Source organism: Schistocerca gregaria, chromosome 2, assembly GCF_023897955.1.
Source record: "Schistocerca gregaria isolate iqSchGreg1 chromosome 2, iqSchGreg1.2, whole genome shotgun sequence".
NCBI lineage: Eukaryota > Metazoa > Arthropoda > Insecta > Orthoptera > Acrididae > Schistocerca > Schistocerca gregaria.
The window spans coordinates 764526524-764543413 of record NC_064921.1 but is presented as its reverse complement, the minus strand read 5'-3'; positions in this window follow the sequence as shown (position 1 = coordinate 764543413).

The following is a 16890-nucleotide window of genomic DNA, read 5'->3' as shown; positions in this document are numbered from 1 at the left end:
ATGCAAACGTACTGAATGCACGTGGAAGCCCTCGTCAGCTGTGTGCATCAGACAAACGTGGCTCCCAGACGGCTGGCTTGTTCCACGGTACACTTAATTCGGCTGGTCTTTAGTGTACGTGAGGACGCGACAGTTTGACCGTGAACACGCTGCTCTGCTGGGAAGTGGAGCAGGTGTGACAGCCGGCGTCGCGCGCGCTGCGACACGTGAAAGTCAGCGACAGCTCGTCCTCCCACGGCCTCCGTCGCTGTCTTCGTGAATTCATCGCCGTCTGATTCTCTATTCCGCTTTCTGTTCCCACAGGCGACACGGTTCGCAGATATTTTTTCCTTAGAAAATCAATCTGTCTCCGCTGCGTTAATTAGATCGGTTTCGTGTCTATAGCGGAACAGACTTCTGAGAACCAATCCGCCATGCCTGCTTTAAAGGTGGCTTAGCATTTTACGGATAAACCGTTCCTCCCGACAACTTGTCTCGCTTCCCGCGTATGATTTCTACAAAGGCATTACCGCCACTACGACATCGCTGTCATCGAGCAATAGAATGAGTTTACTTCGTTCCCGTTCATGGTCAGACAGGCGCCATCAAACATGACAGGAACATACGTGAAGCGACCATTAAAACACTTGTTGATTTCAGAAATACTTTTGCTTCTGTTGATTTCGCTATATTGCGTACTGCAATTAAACAGTTAAATTTCTCAAACAGTAAAAATCTATAGTTCGAAATCTACCTCAAAAGCATACGTCATGGAGTTAACTGTGGGTTTTAAAAGTCATCTTAAAAACACAGTCCCCCAAGTTTCAGCCCTTGGTCCATTGCTATTCCATATAATTAAATACATGCTCTGTTCTTACAACTACCATTTATATTTGACAGTTTCCAAAAGTTACAGGTCATTCCCGCAGCGAACATATTCGTGAAACTCCTCTTCCGATGTTACCCCTTGAAGGTTTCCAGTTACCCTCTCAAATAACAATAAAAGATAAATCTTGAATTATTATCTAAATAGCGAAGAATAAACTATAACAGCGTGCAGCATATCTGTCCCTCTCCTAGAAATAATAAAAAAAATAGTTGATCTCATATTGAACAAAAATTACTTCTATCTTTAATCTTATCTAGTCTTTTCTATAGTGACGTAGTTTAACAAGGTAGATGTAGTGAAAAGTTCAGGTGGCTCAAGATAGTTATGAATGTTTGCGTGTGATACGCGTGTAACATTCAACTCTTTGACCACTTTAGTTTCTCCTAAGCCTAGTTAGAGTGAGTCTGATCCAACGAGTTACAGTTTCACAGAGAGGATAACATGGGTTTACTTCTTCTTGCTGCAACCGATGTTAACCTGACCGTTATTTACACGATGGTCGGCAAATTGAGAGGAGCCCCCCGAGTTAAAATCAGGTTCGCCAGTTCCCGGCATAGATTAAGGACGGAGTGCAAAACAGAAATGTACCACTGTAGAAGCATGCAGAGCAATTTAATGTGCAACACATAAGAAGGATAGTGGATTTAAAAATTCAATTTGCTGGTTTAAAAAAAATGAATGTCATTAAGTTTCTGATACGCTGAGTAGTGAAAACGTAACTGATCTGTTGAAATAACGGTTGAAACTTCAAGCTTCTGGTATAGTATCATATTATTCTCAGCAAATAAGGAAATTGGTTCTCACCATACATTTTTATTCTGCTAGGATATATGGTTCCTTAACAAAGTTTGTGAATTTATCACACCCAAGAGCATTTCACTGCAATTACTGCAATAGAGAACTATACTGAACAGCCAAAGAAACTGGTACAGCTGCCTAATATCGAGTAGGGTCATCGTGAACACGCAGAAGTGCGGCAGCACGAAGTGGCATGCACTCGACTAATGTCTGAAGTAGTGCTGGAGGGAATTGTCATCATGAATACTGCAGGGCTGTCCATAAATCCGAGAAGATGGAGATCTCTTCTGAACAGCACGTTGAAAGGCATCCCAGATATGCTCAATATTGTTCATGTCTGGTGTGTATGGTTGCCAGCGGAAGTGTTTGAACTCACAAGAGCGTTCCTCGAACCGCTCAGTAGTAATTCTGGACGTGTGAGGTGTCACACTGTCATTCTTGAATTGACCACGTCTGTCGGAATGCACAATGGACAGGTGATCAGACAGGATGCTTACCAACGTGTCATCTGTCAGTATCAGGGGTGCCATATCATTCCAACTGCACACGCCCCATACCATTACAGAGCGTCCAGCAGCTAGAAGAGTCCCCTGCCGACATGCAGGGTCCATGGATTCATGAGGTTGCCTCCATACACGTACACGTCCATCCGCTCGATACAATTTGAAACGAGATTCGTCCGACCAGGCAACATGTTTCCAGTCACCAACAGTTCAATCTCTGTGTTGACGGACACAAGCGAGGCGTAAAGCTTTGTGTCGTGCAACCTTCAAGGGTACACGAGGGCCTTCGGCTCCGAAAGCTCATACTGATGATGTTTCTTTGAATGGTTCGCACGCTGACACTTGTCGCTGGTCCAGCACTGAAATCTGCAGCAATTTGCTGAAAGGTTGCAATCCTGTCACGTTGAACGATTCTCTTCAGTCATAGTTTGTCCCTTTCTTGCAAGTCTTTTTCCAGTCGCAGCAGCGTCGGAGATTTGATGTTTTGTCAGGTTCCTGATATTCACGGTACACTCATGAATGGTCATATGGGAAATCCCCAATTCATCGCTACCTCGGAGACGCTGTGTCCCATCGCTGGTGCGCCGACTGTAACACCACATTTAAACTTCCTTAAATCTTGATAATCTGCTGTTGTAGCAGCAGTATCCGATCTTATAACTGCGCTAAATACTTGTATTATGTAAGTGTTGCCGACCGTAGCGCCGTATTCTGCCTGTTTACATATCTCTGTATTTGAATACGCTTGTCTATACCAGTTTCTTTGGCGCCTCAGTGTATATACGGGGATTACTTTATTTAATGGTTAGTGGAAACACTACAGAGTCAGAATGTCAATAGAAACACTGTAAAAATAGAATGCAAATCAAAACAATGTAGAAATGAAATGTCAATAAAACACTGTAAAAATTAAATGACAATAAATTATTTTATTTTCTTGTAAGTCATTACTATTATTATTGAATTACTTGTGTTAGTTAACTTAACACAGATTTTTCTCATACTTTATGGACTGGTTTTGGAAGCTGTGACCGTATGCCTAAAATACATAATTCCTGCGTCAATCACAGCTTCTGATTACGACGCGGCCGATGTTTGTAATCTTCAGGTGCTACCTGCTCAAATTGCGTTGTTTCAAGCCCAATTTTCGAGGAACAGTAAGTTATCTTGGGTAGACGAACAGGTCTGATTTGTCTTACGACCTTATCTCCATGGAAAATTTATCCACATTTCGAATAAAACTTTACTTATTGTTTCCAGTGTACACAGAAATCACCTCTTTTTTTCGAGTCTGACCCTGGTAGCTGAGTGGTCAGCACGACGGAATATCATACCTTATGGCCCGGGTTCGATTCCCGGCTGAATCGGAGATTTTCTCCGCTCAGGGACTGGGTGTTGTGTTGTCCATATCATCGTCATTTTATCCCCATCAACACGCAAGTCGCCGACGTGGTGTCAACTCGAAAGACTTGCACCAGGCGAACGGCCTAACCGACGGGAGGCCCTAGCTACACGGCACTTCCATTTACCTCTCTTTACTGTTTTTTTTAGAAAAAGATAAGCTAGTATGTGTTATTTAAAGTAGTTAAGCCAATTTCAAAGTTGCATGAAAAATTACCCGACTGATTTGGCTACAGAAAAAATGATGGATGGGTATTTTCTGTGCTTCAAACATGGAAGACGTATAGCTGCTCCATGAAATTTAAACTCGTTGGTGCGACCTGATAAGTGGCGTGATTTTCGCACGCTCTGTGTTCATTTTTTCTACGTCAAAAGTGTCCTCAGTATCTCTCCTCACATGTGAAACAGCAATCATCATTCCTTAAGCTCACTGCCAGATGAGATTTGTCGAGCATCTTGTATACATCTTAGCATAATACCAAATCTCCTTCTTCATTTCAGCTACAAGAGTCTGGAACAAACCGTCCTGTAATGCGGGCGTTATACAAAAGAACACAGCCACATGGAGGAGCTTAAAGCTTTATCAGTATAACTTCCATCTTGGCATATCATTTTCCTTCTGTCCAAAACGGTACCAGTGTCATCAGTATAACTTTCCTCTCAGCATATCTTAGTTATTTTCCTCCTGTCGAAAAGGGAACCAGTCTCTATGCTATATTGTAAATTGTTCTTACTGACTTTGTCTTTCACTGTTTTTGTTTTATTTCTTTCATCCCGCCTACTAATTTTATCCTAGTATCTCTTCCTCTTCCTCTGACCAGTAACCTTATTTTCTGTACTGATTCTTAGCCGCGAACGATCCACATTGGGGCTACTTGCTTATATCAAAAACAACCATTCACATCGAATGTCTCTGATCAGTTGCTGGGTAACCGAAGGACACCTTCCTACCAGGTAACAAGGAGATGGCGCTGAGCGGCAATATGTGGATGTGCGTAGCCTACTCAGGAGGCTTGCTGGCGGAAGTGTGATAGTTCAGGGTTCGCTGTTGCCGCATACGTGTTCACATCCTTGTGGGCTGAACATTACGTGAAGTCTGGAGCCTGGCTCGGTGTGTGTGTTCTTGGTGCTAAGACACTAGTTGGGATTCAAACTGTCAGCCACTCAACCTTCTGGAGGAATCAGTTTGGGCTTGGGCATCCATCTCATCCCAGGACTGTGGTTTTATGATGAGTGCCCACTTCAAACTAAGGATAGCAATTTCGTATTTGATAAACAAACGTTGTGGCCCGGAGCATCCTCGTTATCTTCCTAGTTTGCAAGTGATTTTTCTGTGGCTAGGCTGGTATGCAGTGGGGTCTGCCAAGCGTTCATTTGTTTTTGTACTGGGCTATATCTAGCTACTTTGAGCATATTTTGTGACATGTGGCGAACGAGGGATAGTCATCAAATCTCATTAAATCTGCTATTGGAAATTTTGGCATTCTATTGTCATACTGCCAAGTGACATGGCTTTTTAGTGTCAGTACAAGTTACACCTTTCTGCAATGCCCAGGGGGGTATGTGCTCGAATATTTATTCTAAAACTATTTAGAATTTGTATTTCTTGTGCTCATCAACCGTACCCTAGTCGTTGGTGCATGTGTTTTCTTGTTTTATTAGTAATAGGATGAATACAGTGTCTATGTTGCAGGGGAGCTATTGGCGATTAGATAATTATTATTGTATTGAATTCTAGAGGGAACCCAAAAGCAGGCCTTGCTGTATTGTCATTGTGCCTCCGAGTGGAAAAGTTCACAGCTAACTGAAAATAAAAAAAAGGAACAAGAGGCAGCTCATGGTTTTGTTTTAATCCTTTCTGCCATTGGGCATATGTACCTTGAGTTTTTGTAAAATAGTTGGCTGGCTAATTTCGTGTTTCATGTATGCACTTTATTAAAAGTTGTTTACTGTTCTATCCCATTTAAATGTGCTCACCTCTTGTGCTATTGTCACACTGTGTGTTTACTGTTTCCTTCTGCTGCTCCAATGGACTTAGGCTGATATAGTTAGTGTCTGTATTACTGGCTGTGTACAACCACTGTTTTAACTGTTAGTTCCTCTAAGTTGCCATTTAACGTAATTTAGTTGCCTCAAGGCAGTTCTGTTTAATTTCACTGCCATGCTGGCCGGTGATTTATTTGCTACGATATCTAGTAGTGCGCGCAGCAAATTTTAAAACACTTTTTACACTCTGAATGACTGGTACTAAGCAGCTGATGTCACATCCTTTTGCTCAAGCTATTTTTGAAAATCTTTGATAGTGCCATCAAGAAATGACTGTTGGTATACTACTGCATTTGCTGACAGCAGAATGTTCTAAAATTGAAAACTACACTCCTGGAAATGGAAAAAAGAACACATTGACACCGGTGTGTCAGACCCACCATACTTGCTCCGGACACTGCGAGAGGGCTGTACAAGCAATGATCACACGCACGGCACAGCGGACACACCAGGAACCGCGGTGTTGGCCGTCGAATGGCGCTAGCTGCGCAGCATTTGTGCACTGCCGCCGTCAGTGTCAGCCAGTTTGCCGTGGCATACGGAGCTCCATCGCAGTCTTTAACACTGGTAGCATGCCGCGACAGCGTGGACGTGAACCGTATGTGCAGATGACGGACTTTGAGCGAGGGCGTATAGTGGGCATGCGGGAGGCCGGGTGGACGTACCGCCGAATTGCTCAACACGTGGGGCGTGAGGTCTCCACAGTACATCGAAGTTGTCGCCAGTGGACGCCGGAAATTGCACGTGCCCGTCGACCTGGGACCGGACCGCAGCGACGCAGGGATGCACGCCAAGACCGTAGGATCCTACGCAGTGCCGTAGGGGACCGCACCGCCACTTCCCAGCAAATTAGGGACACTGTTGCTCCTGGGGTATCGGCGAGGACCATTCGCAACCGTCTCCATGAAGCTGGGCTACGGTCCCGCACACCGTTAGGCCGTCTTCCGCTCACGCCCCAACATCGTGCAGCCCGCCTCCAGTGGTGTCGCGACAGGCGTGAATGGAGGGACGAATGGAGACGTGTCGTCTTCAGCGATGAGAGTCGCTTCTGCCTTGGTGCCAATAATGGTCGTATGCGTGTTTGGCGCGGTGCAGGTGAGCGCCACAATCAGGACTGCATACGACCGAGGCACACAGGGCCAACACCCGGCATCATGGTGTGGGGAGCGATCTCCTACACTGGCCGTACACCTCTGGTGACCGTCGAGGGGACACTGAATAGTGCATGGTACATCCAAACCGTCATCGAACCCATCGTTCTACCATTCCTAGACCGGCAAGGGAACTTGCTGTTCCAACAGGACAATGCACGTCCGCATGTATCCCGTGCCACCCAACGTGCTCTAGAAGGTGTAAGCCAACTACCCTGGCCAGCAAGATCTCCGGATCTGTCCCCCATTGAGCATGTTTGGGACTGGATGAAGCGTCGTCTCACGCGGTCTGCACGTCCAGCACGAACGCTGGTCCAACTGAGGCGCCAGGTGGAAATGGCATGGCAAGCCGTTCCACAGGACTACCTCCAGCATCTCTACGATCGTCTCCATGGGAGAATAGCAGCCTGCATTGCTGCGAAGGGTGGATATACACTGTACTAGTGCCGACATTGTGCATGCTCTGTTGCCTGTGTCTATGTGCCTGTGGTTCTGTCAGTGTGATCATGTGATGTATCTGACCCCAGGAATGTGTCAATAAAGTTTCCCCTTCCTGGGACAATGAATTCACGGTGTTCTTATTTCAATTTCCAGGAGTGTATATTCGTATTCACAGAGGGCCTCGCCTGTACCTAGTTCAGTACTCTGAGTGCCTTTAATACTTTGGGTGATCTCACTTATGACAAACATTTGATTGGCCGTGAGGCAGGAATATAATTATGTTCAAAAATTGGAGCGTCTCCGTCAACAGTACCATATTTGGATAAACATTATAAATATATTTTTGGTGAGCCTTCTTGTAATCTGTTAAACTGTTCTGTAACCACATGTTTACATCGTGTTACAATTTAAGAACGACAAAAATGAAGTAATTGACTTATACAGATATTTACAGTCTTACAAGTCTACAATAACAAGGATGGGGCAGGTAGTCAGCCATAGTCTTATGGTAAGAACGTCCTGGCATTTGAATGAAGTAATTTAGGAAAACCACAGAAAATCTAAATCATGATGGATGCATAAACATTGGAGCATCCACCGTCCCTAATTCATGGCCACTCTATTTAAAATATTGTTACCTCATTCGGTTTATCCCTAGTGTACAATACTGTTTACAAATAAGTTATTTAAGAATGTAAAAGTCTACTGCTACACTGTTTATTCATTTCACACTCCCAGTCCCTGTCCACACTACACACATTATACACACATTGGTTCGTAACACCACACACACTATCAGCTGAATGTCAGGACCATTTTGTGTATCACAACTTCTCACTTGCTATCCTGAAAAACTGAGTCAGTATCTTTCTGTATAGAGTGAGATGTTGAGCTCAGGCAGAGAAAAAGATGTTCGTATTACACATTGCATAGCTTTTGGAGTATGTTTTTCGAGAAAAGGAAAAAAAGAAGGAAAAACATAGTGTAAATGTGTTATGCAGAACTTGAGACGTTTCCTTATCGTTAATATTATTTGTGTTACATTTTTTACCGAAGACTTACTCCATCCTATCTAAGTAACCCTTCAATGTATAATCTGTTTGGTTTAATAGATATTTTTAAGTATCTTCTAAATACATTTGCTATTGAATATTCTTTAATCTTCTTTGGTTATTTATTGTAAAGTTATATTCATTTGTGGAAAATGCTGGTTTGAATTTTACGTTTATTTTTCTTGGTAAATGCAAATCCTGTTTCACCGTCATAGACAGAGCTGTTTATGCACTAATTATGTATTATTTTCTATGTGTATAACTGATTGTTAAAGATGCTCACATCGCGTAATTAAAATCCCCAATATTTTGAATAGGTCTTGATGATGAGTTTCATTACTGTATGTGGGTATTGCTCCCATGGCCCTTTTTTATACTTTGAAAACTGTGTTCATATTTTCTCTATTTGTTCGTAGAAGAGAATACCATAATTAACAGCTGAGTGTACAAGTACATATGAACAGCACACTAAAAGACACTGGCTGTTACATACTGGCGATAGGACTCTTAATGGCATAATATGCTGATGACATTCTCTTTGCAAGTATTTTTGTGTGTTCACAACACTTCAAATGAGAACCCAGATCCGTTTGTAGAATTTTCATATTTGTTACACAGTCTATAGAGGTGCCATTTATATTTAATTTATCAGTGAAATTTTCCCTCTTCAAATTGAAATTCATGGTATCTGTTTTCTTTATGTTCAATGTCAGTTTATTGCTTATTGACTAATTGTAAACTTCCTTGACGGTTTCATTTGCTTTCTCATTAAAGAGTTCTCTTATTTTTTGAGGACTATGATACTGTTGTCACCTTCAAAGGGAATTTTTTTCTCATGACTGACACTATTGGGAAAATCACTAATGTATATTAGGAACAGTAACTGTCTTAAAATGCTACCCCAAGGGACTTCTATATTTGTGGATTTTGGATCTGATAATTGTTTTACTACAACTCTAGACTTATTTAAGGCATGTGTTGCGTTTTTCATCGTACTCTGTCTGTTAGGTAGGGCATATGGCAGAAACCATCCTACAGGTACAATTCTAGCCTGTTTTAAATACTCTGGAAATTCTCTGATGTGAATGATTAGCTTACTATGTTTGTTAAGGAAGCTAGTCTATTCTCCATGCAATGTTTCAGTACACACATTGTTACTTCAACTAAGCCTGCTGACCTTTTATTTTTTTTAGTTTTTGTGCAGTTTTACTGACTTCATGCTCTGTAGTTGGCAGCAACATCATTCTACATCTACATCTACATCCATACTCCGCAAGCCAACTGACGGCGTGTGGCGGAGGGTACCCTGAGTACCTCTATCGGTTCTTCCTTCTATTCCAGTCTCGTATTGTTCGTGGAAAGAAGGATTGTCGGTATACTTCTGTTTGGGCTCTAATCTCTCTGATTTTATCCTCATGGTCTCTTCGCGAGATATACGTAGGAGGGAGCAATATACTGCTTGACTCTTCGGTGAAGGTATGTTCTCGAAACTTTAACAAAAGCCCGAACCGAGCTACTGAGCGTCTCTCCTGCAGAGTCTTCCACTAGAGTTTATCTATGATCTCCGTAACGCTTTCGCGATTACTAAATGATCCTGTAACGAAACGCGCTGCTCTCCGTTGGATCCTCTCTATCTCTTCTATCAACCCTATCTGGTATGGATGCCACACTACTGAGCCATATTCAAGCAGTGGGCGAACAAGCGTACTGTAAACTACTTCCTTTGTTTTCGGATTGCATTTCCTTAGGATTCTTATAATGAATCTCAGTCTGGCATCTGCTTTACCGACGATCAACTTTATATGATCATTCCATTTTAAATCACTCCTCATGCTTACTCCCAGATAATTTATAGAATTAACTGCTTCCAGTTGCTGACCTGCTATTTTGAAGCTCAATGATAAGGGATCTATCTTTCTATGTATTCGCAGCACATTACACTTGTCTACATTGAGATTCAATTGCCATTCCCTGCACAATGCGTCAATTCGCTGCAGATCCTCCTGCATTTCAGTACAAATTTACATTATTACAACCTCTCGATACACCACAGCATCATCTGCAAAAAGCCTCAGTGAACTTCCGATGTCATCCACAAGGTCATTTATGTATATTGTGAATAGTAACGGTCCTATGACACTCCCCTGCGGCACACCTGACATCACTCTTACTTCGGAAGACTTCTCTCCATTGAGAATGACATGCTGCGATCTGCTATCTAGGAACTCTTCAATCCAATCACACAATTGGTCTGATAATCGATATGCTCTTACTTTGTTCATTAAACGACTGTGGGGAACTGTATCGAACGCCTTGTGGAAGTCAAGAAACACGGCATCTACCTGTGAACCCGCGTCTATGGCCCTCTGAGTCTCGTGGACGAATAGCGCGAGCTGGGTTTCACAAGACCGTCTTTTTCGAAACCCATACTGATTCCTATAGAGTAGATTTCTAGTCTCCCTACAAGTCAATGTACTCGAACATAATACGTGTTCCAAAATTCTACAACTGATCGACGTTAGAGATATAGGTCTATAGTTCTGCACATCTGTTCGACGTCCCTTCTTGAAAACGGGGATAACCTGTGCCCTTTTCCAATCCTTTGGAACGCTACGTTCTTCTAGAGACCTACAGTACACCGCTGCAAGAAGGGGGGAAGCTCCTTCGCGTACTCTGTGTAAAATCGAACTGGTATCCCATCACGTCCAGCGTCCTTTCCTCTTTTGAGCGATTTTAATTGTTTCTCTATCCCTCTGTCGTCTATTTCGATATCTACCATTTTGTCATCTGTGTCATATGACGCTAGCAAATGCAGACTGTACACAAAGCCCGTAAGTTTTACATATGGTGATTACACACACAGCATACGCACACAGAGAGATAGCCTAAAAGGAGACACTCAGTTGCCAAATAACCTCGAGATAGACCAACACTATTCCAAAAACAGACATACTGAACGTCCGATGCTAAATACAAACAATCTACCTAATAATATATTTAAAAATACTTCATCAACACACAATTCCCAGTGTTAACAAACAATAGAGGGAGACAAATGTCAGAATGTTTCACAGCACACACACGGAAGCCCAAAACAACTCAGTAATAAGTGATTGATTACGACAATTTTTGGAGTAACGTGAAAGTAGGTTAGAAAGTAGGGAAATTTTGCAGACTGCTCTGCGTCTGGTAATACGCCTCAATCACACGGAAGGGAAAAAATATGTTTCCCTACAACAGAACAGACCGACAAATAATACTTAGGATATAAAACCTGCTAACTGGCCATCGTCAGCTCTGTAGCCTCTTAGGACAAGTATGCGTACGAAGAGGTGAGCTTTTGAACACAGATATAGTTTATAACGTCTTCGTCAGAGCGCGTGTGATGAACTATTTAAACTTCTAAGGAATAAGGTAAAGACGCCGACATTACTGCCAACTCTTAGGCGCAAGCTGGCACTACGACAAGGGGCTGATGACGAAAAGGCGAATGACCAGCAACATCACAACGATTTACGAAGACAGACGAATGACACCTACACAAATTGTCCGGTTACTGACCCATTTGCCCAAGAAGTGGTAGCGTTAGCAATAAAACTATTAAAGAATAAGAAGACCCCCGGCCCGGATGGCATACACTCAGAAACAATAAAATAATACTGTTGCACAGGTCACACCTGTCCTAACAGAGTTACTGAATGAAGCACTGCTGACAGTTAGGGTATCTGTCATGTGGAAAACGGGGAAAGCGGTAATCATCAAAAAATCATAAAATCGGGACCCAACAGACCCACAAATTTACAGGCCCGTCTGCCTCTTGAACACTTTGGCTCATGTGCAGGAGAGTCTACAGTCACACAGGACGCCCTTTGGCCTTTGCCCGCATCAGTATGGCTTATGCCCAAAAAGATCAATAGACGATGCAGTTAAACGCGTGTTTGAAATAATACAGGACACACATAGTAGCAATAGCAATAGATGTAGCAGGCGTCTTCCAAATTCTCTGATGGTCTGCTACGAGAGGTGCAGACACTGACAGTCTTATATAATAGTTTACTCGACTACTGTAAAGATAGGTGATGAAATGGCAAGCAGGGACACAAAAGGTTATCAAGAAAATTCAAAGCCCAATCAAAAAGTTTTTCACAGTCGTCTATATTTTTTTTATTTTTTTGCAGGAGGAGAATGCAATTTTTTGTTAATATACTTGGAACATTTGGCTATAAGTCGGTACATAAGTATTTCCTTTTATTTACAGGTGAGCCATAATAGACCGTGAAGTAGATGTCAGGTTGCGACAACGGTCGGTGATGGAGTTCCTCGTCAAGACCGGCGATGACTCTGACACATCGATTCACAGGAAGTTGTTCCCTGTTTATGGGATCACAGCAGTATCCAGCGGTGGTTGCAGAGGTTGAAAGACGGTGATTTCTCTCTACTGGACAATCCACGATGCAGTAGACCATTGACGACAGTGAGTGATGTGAATAAGGAGACCATTGATCAAATCATCCAGAATGACAGATGTGTGACGACAGCACAGCTTGCTGTAATGACTCGTTTGTCATTGGGTAGTGTGGTATCACTGGTACAGTCACTAGGGTACAGAAAAATCTGCTCACGTTGGGTGCCTAGATTACTGACAAGGGAAATGAAAACGATGAGGAAGAATGTGTGCGAGGGTCTCATGAAGACCTTTAGTGAAGAGTGTAAATAATTTTTTGACGGCGTCATTACCCAGGATGAAACATGGTTGGTTTTGTCCGAACCTGAGAGCAAAACCCAATCCATGGAGTGACGTGATCCGGGATCCCCTCTGAAGAAGAAACCAAGACTTTCACAAACAGCAGGCCGCAAACTGATCGTCTCCTTCTTCTAGGATCAGTCTGGCGTCTTTTTCGTTGACTTTTGGGGTGCCTGGCTCCACAACTAACCGGGACCGCTACTGTTTGTCATTAGACAAGCTGCAACGTGCCATCAAGACCCACAGACCACAGTTTTAGGGTCAGCTCATCAGACTACACCTCGACAATGCCAAACCCAATACAGCCCTTGTGACGCAGGAGCAAATCAGGAAAATATGTTGGAAAATTGCCCCGCGGGATAAGCCTAGCGGTCTGGGGAGCTGCAGTCCTGGACTGTGCGGCTGGTCCCGGCGGAGGTTCGAGTCCTCCCTCGGGCATGGGTGTGTGTGTTCGTCCTTAGGATAAATTAGGTTAAATAGTGTGTAAGCTTAGGGACTGATGACCGTAGCAGTTAAGTCCCGTAAGATTTCACACACATTTGAACATTTTTTTTTTTTTTTGTTGGAAAATTGTTCCTGGTCCTCATTACAGCCCGGACTTGGCTCCGTCTGATTTTTACCTCTTTGGTCGTCTGAAGGCCCACCTGCGCGGCATAACACTTGATAGTGAGAAAGACCTTATTTTCTGAGTCAACCGCTGGTGTAAAAATCAATTCGCAGAATTTTACCAAAGTGCATTTACATCATGGAAAGGACGTTGGGTCAGACGCATCACAGCTGATACAGGCTATATTGAGTAGGCTCAATGTATAGCTAAATGTTCCAAGTAACTTCACAAAAAATTCATTCCCCTCCTGCAAAAAATAAGAAAAGTTAGAGACGAATGTGTAAACCCTTTGAACGCCTTTTGTAACAGAAGGATGCCGACAAGGCTCAAATTGTGGGACAATTTTCTGGGACACTGCCATGGATCCGCTCCTAAACAAACTGGACAAAGAGGAGAGCGTGATGGGTACAGTAATCTATGCTGATGACTTGTTAGTAATAACAACTGAAAACTCGTGTATGCAACTCGAAAACGAGACTACACAAAAATAAGTGACTGGTGCAGCCATAACAAGCTCACAATTACGGCAAACAAGACAGTACATTTACTGACAAAAGGGACCATGCAGAGAAACCCCACCATTAGGCTGAACGACACTGGCATACAGGGGAAAATAACAACAAGATACCTAGGATACACCTAGACGAATGATTGACATTCAACGAGCACATAAAACTTACAACCGAGAAAAACGACAAACTAATGCACAAACTCGCCACACTAAACCAAACTCACTACAGACTAATATTTTAGACACTCCAAATGTATCGATAATGTGTTTCGCAATACGTATCTGGGCACATCGACTGCCGCTCATGATCCAAAAAACCATTGTGAGGCGTGGACAAAGAGGTGTTTTTGCTCAGAATGTCGGGGGCATTTAGCACCTCTTCCGTGGAAGCCCTATGTGTTGTACATATCCTATATTGTAACATATCCTATCGACATAACAGGGCAGCAGCATATTGCCTCGACTGGATAAGGTATATGAACTAACAGGGGAGCATGTTACAGAAAAACGCCAATTAAATATCTGGAATGTTGAGATATGGCAAAAAGAATGGAAAACATCTGACAAGGATCGTCGGGTCTTCCCCTTCTTCCCGAACATCCGGTAACGGTTAAGGCTCAGACAATCTGACACAAGTCGCGGGACATGGTTCTTACATTATACACCTGCACCGCTTTGGCCTTGGACGAAGTAATATGCTTGAATGTGGGCAGCGTGGAAACCTCGAGCACGTAACACTAAAATGTGCCACAGGCACATACGTAAGGCCGACGGCAGAAATCGAAGACATAGAGCAAGCTTTAAGAGACTCAGATAACTGCAGCATGCTTTACCGTATCACTGATGAAATATCAAGAACGCTACACAAGACTTATAAGCAGCAACGACCATATACAAGATCACGACGCGAAACACACCCTACACTGCAACATCACACATGAGACAAAAGAGTTTCAAACATTGGTATGGAAACAGGTGAACATATAGACACAGATGTTGACATGAACACTCCAATACAACCAGATACACATACGACATAGTAGCAGATCACACGACTGCAATAATATTACAAGTATTACAAGACTAGAATTTAGAGATAAGTTACTAATAGAAATAAAACAACGAATTTTCCTGTTTCCACAAGTAAAACAAGTAATTATTTAGTCCTTTGGATAATTAACCTCAAACATGTAATTGTGAAATATATAATATGCAAACCGTAAAACATGTGAACTTCATAAAATTGTACATAAACGTACATATGCAGTATAATTAGACGTAAATACACAATCACAAGCGTACAACGTAGATGAGATGCGTCCCCGGTGATATGAGGCTCGGGGTCACCTCCCGAGGCTTGTCTCTCGCTTACGGCGCGGTTAAGCGGAGGAGGCAACTGTAGTAAGAAACAGTACTTTCATGCCTTATACACAATCCACGTAGAATTAATATCACAACATACATACGTGTAGTAGCAGCAATAGTAGAATAGAATACGTTAATTCAGGTGAAACAGGTTCAAAATGTTTACCGAAATAACTAGGCAAAGGGACCTCTCTTGCTGTCCTATCGTGTATTATTTTCTTCTTAACAGTTAAGCAAAATTTGTTTTTCTTTCCCTTCCTTTCACAAATTGTACTTTAGGTATCCAGTGGTTTTTTTCCGTTGTTGTTTTCTTTTTTAATTAAGACTTTGATTGTATCAAAAACAAGGAAATTACTAAAATTCTGAAAGTTGTATAGTTTGTAGTAGTAAATGACTCACGAAATTACCAAGGTGGCGGGTCACTCTATAATGTTAATAAATAAATTAATTGACCGTATTATCTCACAGCTGGAAGAATATATAAACAGTTATGGCGATTGCCTTAGACGTAATTACTTTGTTTCCATCTGTCTCTTTTTCATTGACTGCCCTTATACGACAAGGAGCATGTCCAGAGTTTTGTTGAATCGCGCATTTGTGCCCATGTTAATTTAGTTCTCTGAAATTGCCCTCTTTTCCTTTCGCCAGGCAAATTTGTGGCGTTCTTCATGAGTTTTTCTCCCAGGCCAACTGTCCTCTCGTGAATGTTCTGCCTAAACATTATCCTGTCCGTTGTATCATGTTGTGTTCGTCCTACTGCTTTCATGTCTTGTTGTATTGTATCAATCCATTTTATCGCCTCAGTTATCGTTTCACTGCGAGTTTCCTAGAACTGCATAACCTGTCTATTTAATATGGTTAGTTGAATTCTGTTACTATGCCCATAAAATTTCAGCCTCCGTTTTCTGATATCCGAATAAATGTTGGTATACTTCTCAATTTTTTCATTTGCTTTTAGCCTGAACATCCCTTCTCCATTACTATTTGGACCCACAGTTTATCTAAAAACTTTTCGTTCCCTCTTTTGGAGTTCTTCAGCGTCTCTCGTTATGCTTAAACTTAGTGTGTCGGCCCAGTAAAGGAACTCTGCTTGGATGAACGTGTTTTAGTGACTTAGTTTGGTGTATTTTTAGTTGCATTTTTTGTTACAGATGTATTTTATAAGGCTGAAAACTGTTTTCATTTTATGACAGCAAATATCGCAAGCAATCCTTTGCAGCCTAGTTTCATGAATCATTTTGCCTAAATATTTGAACTAGGGAATTCCTTCGATTTTCCCGCATTTACTTTTTGAGCTTTAGGTACCAGATTGTTACTAGATATTTTTAGTGTTTTTTCCAATTGATATTTGGTGCTCTACTCTTTCTGCTGTTTCTCTAAGCATTAATGTTTGATCTTTTGTT